Source organism: Callithrix jacchus, chromosome 8 (genome assembly GCF_049354715.1).
Source record: "Callithrix jacchus isolate 240 chromosome 8, calJac240_pri, whole genome shotgun sequence".
Taxonomy (NCBI): domain Eukaryota; kingdom Metazoa; phylum Chordata; class Mammalia; order Primates; family Cebidae; genus Callithrix; species Callithrix jacchus.
Genome location: NC_133509.1, coordinates 98,355,500 through 98,370,207, shown reverse-complemented (window position 1 = coordinate 98,370,207; position 14,708 = coordinate 98,355,500). Strand labels below are relative to the sequence as shown.

Below are 14,708 nucleotides of genomic sequence, written 5' to 3'. Positions count from 1 at the left end.
CTTCCAGGCAATTGTTTCTGTTTTATGTAGTAGAGATTTTAAAAATACGTCTTGGATTTTCATTCTAGCACATGTTTCCTCTGAAGCGTTTTGTTCAAAATCAAAGTGCTGTTTTGGCAATGGAAGACACTGAAGAAATTCTTTGAGGTACAAACTGACTTTGGCTCCATTTATGATTATCTCTAACATTGTCCTTTTAGTAAAAAGTTTCATAATACTTCTTTTAAAAAGCTTATGCACAAAAAACCCGAAAATTTAAAAAATTTTTAAGGGAAATAAAAAATAAAACATACACAAAAATGTTTCAGTAAAATTTGGACTAATAGTATTTTAGGTAGTATACTGCTTTTCCATGAATGTCAAGGATTAATCATAAAACTAGGAAGAGGTACTTTTCAAGAAGAAGAAAACATAGGGACATTTTATTTTGTAATTTTAAAATGCCATGATGGACTGGGCATGGTGGCTCACACCTGTAATTCCAGCACTTTGGGAGGCCAAGGCAGGCGGATCACGAGGTCAGGAGTTTGAGACTAGCTTGACCAACGTGGTGGAACCCCATTTCTACTAAAAATACAAAAATTAGCTGGGCATGGTAGCACACATCTGTAATCCTAGCTCCAGCTACTCAGGAGGCAAAGGCAGGGGAATCGCTTCAATCTGGGAGGCGGAGGTTGCCTTGAGCAGAGATCATGCCACTGCAATCCAGCCTGGGTGACCCAGCAAGACTTAGTCTCAAAAAAAAAAAGTCATGATGTGTGAAATGCAAAAACCAGGTCTGCCAGAAACTAATTATATGACCTAATATAAAACAATGCTACTTCAAGATTGACACAATTATTTTTATTTTGTAGCTTTCTTTACAAGTAATGTTTATTTTATATATGTATATTTCAAAGACAACATAAAAAATGAATTCAGTGAAATGAAGAGAATTTAAAAGCAAATTTTCTCTCACCCTCTGTTACTTCCTTAAAGGCAAATTTTTACAAAGCCTTCGATAAAGATGAGTAAATAGCCAGGCGCAATGGCTCACACCTCTAATCCCAGCACTTTGGGAGGCTGGGGCGGACGGATCATGAGGTCAAGAGATTGAGACCATCCTGGCCAACACAGTGAAACCCCGTCTCTATTAAAAAAAAAAAAAAAAAAAAAAGATGAGTAAATACTAAAGTAGTTTCTGAAAATATATAATCAAAAAATTTTTAAAGGCTCCTCAAGTGAAGCAATGGGAGTGGAGAAATAATCACACAATTTTATATGACAAAAATTTTGTATTGGCAAAACAATTTTATTCTTGTTAACAAGGAATTATTTATTCTAGATTTAAAACCTAACTTGGGAAGCTGAGGTGGGAGGATCACTTTAACCCCGGAGGTGGAGGTTGCAGTGAGCGATGATCATGCCGCCACGTTCCAGTCTGGGTGACAAAACAAGACTGCATCTGAAGGAAACAAAGGAACAAACTTTTACACTTGAATTTTGATTGTGGTTACATAAGTTATACATAGCACAATAAAAATTTTAACATGCTGATTGTAAAGGACTTTTAGAAAGCTCTTAATTATATATCTTATGTATAACAAGTTACACATAGCACAATAAAAATGTTAACAGACTGATTGTAAAGGACTTTCAGAAAGCTCTTAATTGTTAAGTTCACTAGATCACTTTATAAAGAAACAGCCCTCCTTGTGAGATACACAGGAAAGAAATTTCAAAGAAAAATAAACTTTTTACAAAATAAAAATGTTTAAGGAAATAAAAGTATTTATTTATTTATTTAGAGATAGGGTCTTGCTTTCTCACCCAGGCTGGGGTACAATGGCATGATCACTGCTCATTGCCACCTCCACCTCCTGGGCTTAATCCATCCTCCCACCTTAGCCTCCTGAGTAACTGAGACTACAGGCATGTACCACCATGTTTGGCTAATTTTTCTATTTTTATAGAGATGGGGGTCTCACTATGTTGCCTAAACTAGTCTTGAACTCCTGGGCTGAAGCAGTTCTCCCACCTCAAGCACCCAAAGTGCTGGTATTATAGGTGGGAGCCACTGTGCCAGGCTAGAAATGTAATTCTTAAGTTTCAATTAGCTGGCTTTTCTAAATTTGCCCTTCCCTTGCCACCTTTCTGTCCCAAATATAGGATTCTATATCTGATAGCAGCAATCTATAAGCAGAATAAAATGTACTTTGATAACCATTGTACTGACTGTTCATGCTAAAAACCCTTAGTAATTGTGAAAGCTCTATTGCCTCTAAATATGAAAACCAGATTATTTGATTGCTCCAGAGCCCCTAAGAGACTATTTCATTTTTCCTTTATTTCATCACTTTTAGTTTTGTCCCATTTTCCATGAATGTCTAGAAAGCTCATTCTCTGGTACAACAACAGGATCTGATAATATTTTTGTTTTTTAAGGGTGTTTTTTTCCTGTTTTCTAAAAATCAAGTGAATTTTAAATATTTTCTTTTTTATGATGACACTTTCTTAGTGGATATAAAATGGATTTTCTTTTTAAGAAAAAAACTCCCACAATAGAATTAAATTATTAGCCCCTCAATATTTACATGAAAAATGACAAAATCCTTACTAGATATGGATTAAAAGAAAAATTCCTGGCCAGGAGGTGCCTCATGCCTGTAATCCCAGCACTTTGGGAGGCCAAGGTGGGTGGATCACCTGAGTTCAGGAGTTTATGACTAGTCTGACCTACATAGCAAAACCCCGTCTCTATTAAAAAATTTTAAAATTCAAAGACAAAAATAATTTAAAAATTAATAAAAAATTAGGTGAGCATGGTGGTAAGCACCTGTAATCCCAGCTACTCAGGAGGCAGGAGAATCGCTTGAACCCAGGAGGTGGAGCTGAGATTGCACCATTGCACTCCAGTCTGGGCAACAAGAGTGAAACTCCATCTCAAAAAAAAAAAAAAAATTCCTGAGCTGGGGTTTATCCTTTGTCCTAAAATTAGGAGGCCTCTTGACTGAACTCTCCTGTAGTATCTATCAGTGAAATCTATCACTATATTAGTCTGTTCTTATGCCGCTATAAAGAACTGCCCAAGACTGAGTAATTTATAAAGGAAAGAGGTTTGACTCACAGCATGGCTGGGGAGGCCTCAGGAAACTTACAGTCATGGCAGAAGGTACCTCTTCACAGAGTTGCAGGATGGAGTGAGAGTGAGTGGTGAGCCAAGAGGGAAGCCTCTTATAAAACCATCAGATCCCATGAGAACTCACTCATGATCATGAGAAAAGCATGGGGGAACTGCCCCCGTGATTCAAGTATCACCACATAGTCTTGCCCTTGACATGTGAGGATTATTACAATTCAAGATGAGATTTTGGTGGGGACACAAAGGCAAAGCATATCAATCACAGTCTGTAACTATGTGTTATTTACTTTAAAAATTTTCTGTCTTGGCTGGGCGTAGTGGCTCACACCTGTAATCCAAGCACTTTGGAGGTTGTAGTGAGCCGAAATCACGCCATTGCACTCCAGCCTGGGTGACAAGAGCGAAACTTTGTCTTGGAAAAAAAAAAAAAAGAAACTGGATGAACCAAAGCATGGAAATGGGAATGTGTTAGATCTGTTTGACAAACAAATAGCAGTTCATCTGGAGCACCAAGGTACCTGCAAGGGAGTAAGACGTGAAGTCGAAAAGCTTGTTAAAATATCCAGTCAACAATGGGTTTGTTGAAGTGTTTTCTTCCTTTGCCAGTAGAAGGACTGCATTATTACTTAGCTCAGGGGTGAATTACACCTAACTTGAAGGTAATCAAAAGTATTTTTCGATATATATTTAATTATTAAGTGTTTCATTTTTTGTTTTTTAAAATCTGTGATAACAGAACAATTATGTTTACTTATTAAGAGGAGAAATAAGGTAACATATATATATGTATATATATATGTGTGTGTGTATATATATATGTGTGTGTGTGTGTGTGTGTGTGTATGTGTGTGTATATATATATATATATAATTATTATTATTTTTTTTTTATAAGACAGGGTTTCACCATGTTGGCCAGGCTGGTCTTGAACTCCTGACCTCAGGTGATCCGCCCACCTCAGCCTCCCAAAGTGCTAGGATTACAGGCCTGAGCCACCATGCCCCGCCCAAGGCTTGCTTTCTAAAGGATAATTTCTGGAGGGCGGGTGTGAGAACCCACCATCTCATAGTCACCTGATACATTGCTTATGTTTTCAAATCCCTGTGAAATATTTTCTTTCTGAGAAACTGGATTTGTCAGCCTTATTCTTTGGCCTTTGGGATAGGTTTGAATATACCTGCTGCTCACTGTGGAACCATATTCTTGAACTTATTTCTTATCCAACCATACTTAAGACACCATGAAATTCCTTCTGCATTGAGATCAGACCTGACCACACATCTGGTTAATCTCAACTGCTGCTGAAGATTGTGGAATGGGTGTAGGAATGTTTTCTAACAGAATCACAGAGATACCCCAAATATGTTCTTCTGCCTCTGTGAAGTAATCCACAATACACCCATAACCACCTATATTTTTCCTGATTTAATATTCCAGAAAGGCTTATGACTTCCTCATTAGTTTGTCTATTATGTATAAAAAAGAACATGGTGACCACACAATGACCATAATTGGTCCACAAACATGTCACTAGCCATTGCAGATCTGTAAAGATAGCCATTCCATATCTATCAACCTGAGAAAGCCTCATTTCAAAGAAACTGTTGGTGACTCTTCCATGAGATAGTTCCATAAGTAGGGAGGAAAGATTACAGATTTCAGCCTTTGGAGAGTTTTAAGCTTTTCCAAGTCATGATATGTTGTACCATATTCTTGGCCTTGCAAGTCTGTTATAAAAGAGACTTCAGATTTGTGCATGCAAACAGTGGCATTTTCCAAATCCTAACATACCACTTTATAGACTTCTTGTGAAAATGTTTGCATTGAATTCTATTCTTTGTGAAGATGCTGGTGCCAAACCTGTAGTGACTTTCATGTTCCCATTCTGTGTCTTTTCTTTTTTCCCTAAAAAATACAGTGAGACTGGGTGGGTGGCTCATTCCTGCAATCCCAGCACTTTGGGAGGCCAAGGAGGATGGATCGCTTGAATCCAGGAATTCAAGGTCAGTCTGGGTGACACAGTGAAATTCCATCTCTACTGAAAATACAAAAATTAGCTGGACATGGTAGTCCCAGCTACTCGGGATACTGAGGCAGTAGAATCACTTGAGCCCAGGAGACAGAGTTGCAGTGAGTCCAGATCACACACTGCACTCCAGCCTGGGTGACAGAAGTGAAAACCTGTCCAAAAAAAAAGTGTCTAACTGAAGTCAGAGGACCAGGATTTTTGTTTTGACTTTGTTTTGTCTTGGATTAAAATTGTGAATTTCTTGAACTAGGTACTAGCACCAGAATGATAAATGGTTTCCTCACAGATAAAATGAAGCGGTAAGGCTTGATGTTCTCTAAGAGCCCTTTCACTATTAAAATTTAATAAACTCTATTAGATCAAGTGTGCCAAAAGAAATGGTATTATTTGGGCCGGGCACGGTGGCTCACACCTGTAATCCCAGCACTTTGGGAGGCCGAGGCAGGTGGATCACGAGGTCAAGAAATCAGGACCATCCTGGTCAACATGGTGAAACTCCGTTTCTAGTAAAAATACAAAAAAATTAGCTGGGCATGGTGGCACGTGCCTGTAATCCCAGCTACTCAGGAGGCTGGGGCAGGAGAATTGCCTGAACCCAGGAGGTGAAGGTTGTGGTGAACCGAGATGGCACCATTGCACTCCAGCCTGGGTAACAAGAGCGAAACTCCATCACAAACAAACAAACAAAAAACACTTAAGAATAGAACTACCATATGATCCAGTAATCTCACTACTGCATATATATGCTAAGGATTTGAAGTCAGTATATCAAAGAAATATCTGCACTCCCAAGTTTATTGCAGCATTACATACATTAGCCTAGGTGTCCATCAGTGGATGAGTAGGAAGAACATTTCAGACAAGAGGAATAAGTCCAAGAGATCTATTTTAACTCATGATGCCTATAGTTAATAGCAATATATTAGATACTTGGGAAAAAAGTCCCCCTTTGCCCACTATAGTAAATGTATTCTCCTCTCAGAAGTAACTGCTGTTGCCAGTTTGGAGTATATATTCTGTGTGTGTGTGTGTGTGTGTTTATGTATTTACATATGTTGAAATATATGATTGTGTTTAATAAAGTTTAGATTTTTAAAATAAAAATATATTGTACTTATTCTGCATAACCCCTCCCCACACTCCCACACTCTCCCTTTGTTTAAAATTATGATGTCTCTTGGAGTTCATATAGGATTTCTCTCCTGGATTTATCTTCATCCTGAAATACCAACTTTTCCCAGTCTATGAAGTCACTCCTAACAGCACACAGACATGCTCTACTCCATGTCTCTGTTCTCCTCTATTTCCTCTTTTTCTTTTTCTTTTCTTTTTTTTTTTTTTTGGAGATGAGGTCTTGCTGTTGTCACCCAGGCTGGAGTGCAGTGGTGAAATCTTGGTTCATTGAAACCTCCACCTCCTGGGTTCAGGTGATTCTTATGCTTCAGCCTCCCTGATAGCTAGGACTATAGGTGTGCACCACCAGACCTGGCCAATTTTTGCATTTTTAGTTGGCCAGGCTGGTCACCTGGGCAGACCACCTCCTGACCTTAGGTGATCTGCCCACCTTGGCCTCCCAAAGTGCTGGGATTACAGGCATAAGCCACTCGCCAGGCCTGTAGATAGTTTAGAGCCTTCACAATATGTGTTTCATCCCACGGACAAACACCAATCAACAGCGTTTTCCTGCCGGGTTATGCTGTGAAGCCCTAGAATTGCCATGACCAATTAAAGATGTCTGCCTAGGGAAAGAGGGAGAGGAGATAGAAAACAATGGAGCCAATGAAAAGGACCCTGAAATCCACACTGGTAGGGAGAAGAGAGTTTCCAGAACGAAGTGATCAATAAATAATATCAAACACTAGTAGAGAGATTCAGGCTGAAGGCAGACATCTTACATGAGTTTCTTGTTTACCTTTAAGAGAATAATTTCAGCTGGGCGCGGTGGCCTGTGCCTATAGTCCCAGCTATTCGGGAGGCTGAGGCTGGAGGATCTCTTGAGTCCAGGAGTTCTGGGCTGTAATGCACTATGCCGATCAGGTGTCCTCAGTAAGTTTGGAATCAATATGGTGACCTCCCGAGAGTGGGGGACCACCAGGTTGCCAAAGGAGGGGTGAACTGGCCCAGGTTGGAAACAGAGCAGGTCAAAACTCCCGTGCTGATCAGTAGTGGGATCGTGCCTGTGAATAGCCACTGCACTCCAGCCTGGGCAATATAGCGAGACCCTGTCCCTTAAAAAAAAGGGGAGAGAATAATTTCAATGGTATATGTGGTAGTGGCAGTAATCAGATTGTAATGAATAAAGAGGAAAAAGGAATTAGGGAATGAGATGGTAAGTACATATCTGAGGTTAAGATTTATGAAATAGTACATGCTAGAACTAATTTTATTATACTATATACTATTTATTATACTGTATTTTATTATATTACATATTTTTAATCCTTATGAAATCTAAGATTGGACTATCTGAATCAGGAAGAATGTAAAACCTAAGGTAAACAGTCTCTGCCAAATGACTGTAGCACCCGTAGTTAAGTAATAGATTTTAGTACCATTAGTCTACTTTTTCTTATTTTCCTTTTTTTTTTTTAATTTGTTGAGATAGGATGTCACTCTTCACCCAGACTAGAGTGCAGTGATGCAATCTCAGCTCACTGCAACCACCACTTCAAGCCATCCTCCCACCTCAGCCTCCCAAGTAGCTGGGATTACAGGCACATGCCACCACGCCCAGCTAGTTTTTGTATTTTTAGTGGAGACAGGGTTTCACCATGTTGCCCAGGCTGCTCTTGAACTCCTGGGCTGAAGCAACCCGCCTGCCTTAAGTTTCCCAGAATGCTGGGATTACAGGCCTGAGCCACCACACCCAGCCATTAATCTACCTTTTATCTCACATTTGTCAAACAAAGAGAAGATATTAGGGAATCTTGGCAAGGGAATTAGCTAAACTACCTGGAGCAGTGATTCTTAATATGTATCATCAGCATCGCCTGGGAACTTGTTAGAAATGCAGACTCCTGGGCCCCATCTCAGGCTTACTGAATCAAAATCTTAGGGGCCAAAGACCAAGCACCTTGTTTAATGACCAAGCCCACTAGGTCATTCAGATGTACATTCAAGTTACTGTCTTGAGTTTCTCATTAAATAAACCACATACTTATTAACTTAGTAATCCACTTGGTTGGGCTGACCTAGATTCTCTAATGCCAAACCCTTTCAAGTGATCGGGGTGGACTAACAGTGTTTTAGGGGTATTGAGGACCCAACTGGCCAGCTGTGATCTATTAAAAACATTTGAACTGGAAAAAATATCGTTTTTCACACTGGGACCTAAAAATTCCCTTTGAAATCTGCAATCCCAAGTAAGAGGACCTCCTCTCTCTAACCATCTACGACTTGAACTCAGAAGTCTCAGGCATACAGAGCCAATGCCTAACATGTCAAAACTGCACGCAATAATTTATGATATATTTGTGAGGAACATAGTTTTGTTAAGTTTTGGCTCACTGCCTATTTGCAGCACCTGCCCTGCAAAACAAGAAATAAAATCTTCTCTTTTTTAAATAATGGTTTATTTGTTCATCTATTACATTGCTCCATTACATATTACACTGCATTTCAAAGTAATCAGATCCCTCAAAAAGATCCCTTTCCCTAGAAAGCATGCTACTCTTTCTGAGTTCTCCCTTTCAACTGAACTTGTGCTCACTACCCAAGGCCCTCCCTTGTCTTCTCTGCTAACTGTGATTTGGTCCTGGGAACTTCCACCAGCCAGTCCATGCTACGGGCATGAAGGTGGAAGTGGCAGCTTTGCATTCACCAACATTGCGTGGCAAGGGAAGGTCTAAGGCAGAACCTCACCATTTAGATCAACAATTGTGTGATTTTTTGTTGGTGTAACTGGCCAAGGTCATTGATTTTTCATTTTTTTAAGATAAAAATTGAAAATGCCCTTTAGTAATCAACACTTTATTTTTAATGAAAATTCCAGGACACTGCATAAAACTGAAAAGAAAAGAAAAGAAAAGAAAAGAAAAGAAAAGAAAAGAAAAGAAAAGAAAAGAAAATTGTAGTACTGGTTTAATAAACATCTGCACCATCACTTTCAAAGCATTTTTTACACCCTTAAGAGTGACATCTTTGCTCCTCCTCCTAAATCTACTTTGCCTTGTAACTGTATGACTCTCTAAATGTCCCAAGGTTAAGAATTACCATGTAACTTTGAAATGGTTGGTGGTGTTTATGATTTAGTTTTAAATTCATGTCTTTAACATATTTATAATGCATTTTTAATTTTCTAATGTTTTAAATCTATTGCCACCAATAAAACGCAGGTGCATTTTTTTTCCCTAAATCCAAATTTTAATTAATGCTAAAAAATCACACATTACTAAGGGTAATTAATAATTGTAAAATAGCACAAACTACCACATTTCCAATAATCTTTTAAATGTTTATCAACATTTAAATTGACAGTGTTTTATTGAGGCATTGCCAATACAAAACAGTAATTTATCCTTTCTCAAAAATAATCGTTATAAATAATTTGGTTTTGGAGAGAGGAGGCACTTTGGGAGACCGAGGTGGGTGGATCACTTGAGGTCAGGAGTTCGAGATCAGCCTGGCCAACATGGTGAAACTTTGTCACTACTACAAATACAAAAATTAGCCAGGTGTGGTGGCATTCGTGCAATCCCAGCTACTCAGGAGGCTGAGGCAGGAGAATTACTTGAACCCAGGAGGTGGAGGTTGCAGTGAGCCGAGATCACACCACTGCACTCCAGCCTGGCAACAGAGCAAGACTGCATTTCAAAAAAAAAAAAAGGAGTCTGTTTTCACATTGCTGGGAAAAAAAAAAAAGGAGGAGAGAGAAAAATGTTTACACAAGTTTATATAAAACTCCATTTAGTGGTTTCAATAATGTGTATTTGCTGGGCACAGTGGCTCATGCCTGTAATCCCAGAACTTTGGGAGGCCATGGCGGGTGGATTACCTGAGGTTGGGAGTTCAAGAATAGCCTAACTAACATGGAGAAACCCCATCTCTAACAAAAATACAAAATTAGCCAGGCGTGATGGAACATGCCTGTAATACCAGCTACTTAAGAGGCTGAGGCAGGAGAATCGCTTGAACCCGGGAGGCAGAGTTTTCAGTGAGCCGAGATCGTGCCACTGCACTACAGCCTGGGCAACAAGAATGAAACTCCATCTCAAAAAAAATGTATTTAATAAACTCAATTTCTTCTAACATTCACTGAACAAACTGAAATTTCTGACTTCCCTCTAAATGTATTCTATCTCCAAATCAGCACTTTACCTTCTGTTGTGCAAGCCTTCCTTCAAGCCCCAAACTCAAAATATTTTACTTTAAAGATACTTCTGTTGCAGAATAAAACCCCACTAATTTGTGCCATAATAATTATAAAAGTGAACAGCTGGAAAGAAATGCACGACTCTTGCTATTGGAGTTTAAGATTCCCATGAAGAATCTCATCTGCTCAAGAACTGAGCAGAGGGGAAGAATGTTTTTCCAGGTCTAATACAAGTCAATAGCTAGAGGATGAAGACTTTCCAATTGTTAATTTTTTTTTTTTTTGAGACGGAGTTTTGCTGGAGTGCAATGGCGTGATCTTGGCTCACCGCAACCTCCGCCTCCTGGGTTCAAGCAATTCTCCTGCCTCAGCCTCCTGAGTAGCTGGGATTACAGGACGCGCCACCATGCCCAGCTAATTTTTTGTATTTTTAGTAGAGACGGGGTTTCACCATGTTGATCAGGATGGTCTCGATCTCTTGACCTCGTGATCCACCCGTCTCGGCCTCCCTAAGTGCTGGGATTACAGGCTTGAGCCACCGTGCCCAGCCTCCAATTGTTAATTATTAATTACCAGTTCAAACTATAACAGTCTGAGATGTATTACATATTACCAGCTTGGAAATTACCCTTTGTTGCCAGACTTCAACAGTTCTTGCTCAAAACAGGGCATGACTAATGCTTTCTAGGTAATCTCCAATATTACCTCCCAATGCATCATTAGGAATATTGATGGACCTTAACCTACCTAACTTGCCTTTTTTAAAGCTCTCAATATATAACTGTTTCACAAAGAAGTGCTCAATACAAATTCTGTTTATAGAGGTTGGTACTTTTTAAAAAAGATTGTCCTATTTCTCTATATGGTATTTCTAGAATAGCAACCTGATTATTTTTGTCTTATGAAAAGTGTTCTCAGTAGAATAAAAACTACGTTTATTTTTGAAGAAATTGTAATATGTGTAAGCACAAAAGAGAGGAATAGTTTTCCTCAGGAAAAAAACTTATCTAAACATTAAAATCAGGCCAGGCGCGGTGGCTCATTCCTGTAATCCTAGCACTTTGGGAGGTCGAGGTGAGTGGATTACCTGAGGTCAGGAGTTCAAGACCAGCCTGGCCATAATGGTGAAACCCCATCTTTAAAAAAAAGAACATTAAAATCTATTGATATATAGTTAAATATCAATTAAAATTAACCAAATGCTTTGAGATGAAGAATTTTATTAACTTATTTTTTAATTAGTTGAATATTAAAAAGACTTTTTGATGGAAGTCTTTTTAAATTTACACATAAATACTTCACAACTTTGTAATTAGACTTTAATTTTCTTTAGACAATGGAGAGTCTAATCTCCCCTTACAGTTGATATATGAAACCACAAGTTTTTGTGTGGTATTTATTCTGTTCAGAGACCCTGCTCTCAGAGTTTAGAGGCATTTTTTTTTCTGTTAAGGGGGGATTGCAGCAAAGATTTCTGATTGGGTACATGACATTTTAATGTAGCTGTTTTATGTGGCCATTTTCATATATTAATATTTTAAAACTTTATCTTAAATTAATAAAACTTACTCATAGTTAAATAAAAACACAGAACTGAGAGGTAAAAAAGAAAACTAAAATTCTCCCCTCCCCAGTCAAATAATCTCACTCCTCCTAGGTAATCACTGTTGACCAGTTCTTCTGTAGACTTTAAAAAAACATATACACTAACATATATGCGTATATAATGTATTATATACGTGTATGTATATACACTAACGTATATAATGTAATAACGTATTATATGCACACACTAACATATACGTATATGTTACTGTGTGTATATATATACGCACACACACATACATATATATATATATACACTCATATGTATATATATATATATATATACACACACACAAAAAAAATATGTATATAGTATGTCCTTTTAAAAGTTAGTTTAGGCTGGGTATGATGGCTCACGCCTGTAATCCCAGCATTTTGGGAGGCTAAGGCAGGCAGATCACAAGGTCAAGCAATTGAGACCCTGCTGGCCAACATGGTGAAATCCTGTCTCTGATAAAAATACAAAAATTAGCTGGGTGTGGTGGCACACGCCTGTAGTGTCAGCTACTCAGGTGGCTGAGGCAGAAGAATCACTTGAACCCTGGAGACAGAGGTTGCAGTGAGCCGAGGTCATGCCACTGCATTCCAACCTGGCAACAGAGTGAGGCTTCGTCTCAAAAAAAAAAGAGTTAGTTTAAATAAAATCGAGCTGTATATGACTCTGTACAGCTTTTCTCACTTAGAAATGTATCTGAAGGATCTACCTAATTTTAATAGCTGTATATTATTGTATTATTGTTAGACATTTTAGCTGGTATTCTATTTGTATATTTAGGACACTACAAAAATTTTTTCTTTTTCTTTTTTTAAAATGATACTGCAAGGTTTTTGAAAGTTACAGTGAGCTAAAAAATTGACCAAATAGAAGTAGAGAGTGGAATAGTTGTAACTAGAGGCTGGGATGAATAGGGGGAGGAGAGGAAGAGGAGAAGTCGGTTAACAGATACAAAATTACAGTTAGGAGGAATAAATTCTAGTGTTCTATGGCACTGTAGAGTGAATATAGTTAAAAATAATTTATTCAGCCAGGCATGGTGGCTCACGCCTGTAATCCCAGCACTTTGGCAGGCTGAGTGGGGTGGATCACCTGAGGTCGGGAGTTTGAGACCAGTCTGACCAACATGGAGAAACCCCATCTCTACTAAAAATACAAAATTAGCCGGGTGTGGTGGCATATACCTGTAATCCCAGCTACTCAGTAGGCTGAGGCAGGAGAATGGCTTAAACCTGGGAGGTGGAGATTTTGGTGAGCTGAGATAGCCCCATTGCACTCTATCCTGGGCAATAACAGCGAAACTCTGTCTCAAATAATAATAATAATAATAATTTATTCATATTTTCAAATAGCTAGAAAAGAGGATTTTGAGATTTTGAATGTTCTCAACATAAAGATATGATAAAGGTTTGAGGTGATATATATACTAATTATCCTGATTAGGTTATTATGCATTGTATACTATAAAAATATCACATTGCACCCCATAAATATGTGCAATTATTATGTGTCAAAGAATATAGATTCTAGGCCAGGTGCAGTGTCTCAAACCTGTAATTCCAACACTTTGGGAGGCTGAGGCAGGCGAATTGCTCGAGCCTAGGAATTCAAGATCAGCCTGGGAAACATGGTGAAACCCTATCTCTACAAAAAATGCAAAAAAACAGCCGAGCATGGTGGCCATCCCTGTGGTCCCAGCTACTCAGGAAGCTGAGGAGGGAGGATTGCTTGATCCCAGGATGTCCATCATTTATTGTCAGTTCTTTTATGCAGAAAGATGCAAGTATGAGCTGTTAACAGCCGAGTCATAGCATGTAGGGAATGGGGACAATGACTAGTAAGCAGAATCTGGGTAGGGAACCAATACCCATTTTGTGAATTTACTTAAGGCTAAATATTATAATTGGTAAATCTTTTATTTAACCATTGTACAATGTGTCATGCTGAAAATGAACAAACAAGTTGAGTGACATTTATGGAATTCTTACTCTTGCTCCTGATACTCCCTACCTGATGTGACCATCAGACCTTCAGACTGGTGAAGATGCAAATGTCAACCTACATTCTAAAATACCTTTTCTTTTCTTTTTTTTGAGACAGTTTCACTCTATTGCCCAGGCTGGAGTGCAGTGATGCAATATTTGCTCACTGCAACCTCTGCCTCCTGGGTGCAAGTGATTCTCTTGCCTCAGCCTCTGGAGTAGCTGGGATTACAGGCGCCTGCCACCACACCCAGCTAACTTTTGTATTTTTAGTAGAGATGGGGTTTCACCATGTTGGCCAGGCTGGTTTCCAACTCCTGACCTCAGGTGATCCATCCCTCTCAGCCTCCCAAAGTGCTGGGGTTACAGGTGTGAGCCACTGTGCCCGGCCTGGCCTCCTTAATTACTCTTATAACGCTTCCTGACTGAAATAGAATCAGAGCATAATGGACAAAGTGACTGGTGAGAAGGAAGAAAAAGCCTTTGTTTTTTGGGGGAGGGAGAGGGCAGGACTGGTAAGAGAAAATTTCATGTTGTCCTTCTGTACAGCCACCCACACACACAACCTCAGCCAAACAAACGACATTACCAAGGGCATGCAGCCAAAAGGTCAAACTTGGGCAACATGTTGCTCTTCATTTTGCCTTTCCACAGAAGAGGTCATT

At 39.0% G+C, this 14,708-nt stretch overlaps 2 long non-coding RNA genes across 2 annotated transcripts in view; one reads left to right on the top strand and one right to left on the bottom strand.

Moving 5' to 3' along the window:
* Nucleotides 1–16: 16 nt before the first annotated feature.
* LOC144577424 (uncharacterized) lies at nucleotides 17–1,629 on the top strand. The gene is made up of 2 exons (XR_013521250.1): nucleotides 17–147; nucleotides 1,325–1,629. It is a non-coding gene; the product is annotated as an uncharacterized LOC144577424 (long non-coding RNA).
* LOC128928822 (uncharacterized) overlaps nucleotides 1,328–14,708 on the bottom strand; it is a 33,023-nt gene continuing 19,642 nt past the window's right edge. Inside the window, exon 3 of the long non-coding RNA XR_008474431.2 lies at nucleotides 1,328–1,444. This is a non-coding gene — a long non-coding RNA (uncharacterized LOC128928822). The remainder of the gene's footprint in view (nucleotides 1,445–14,708) is intronic.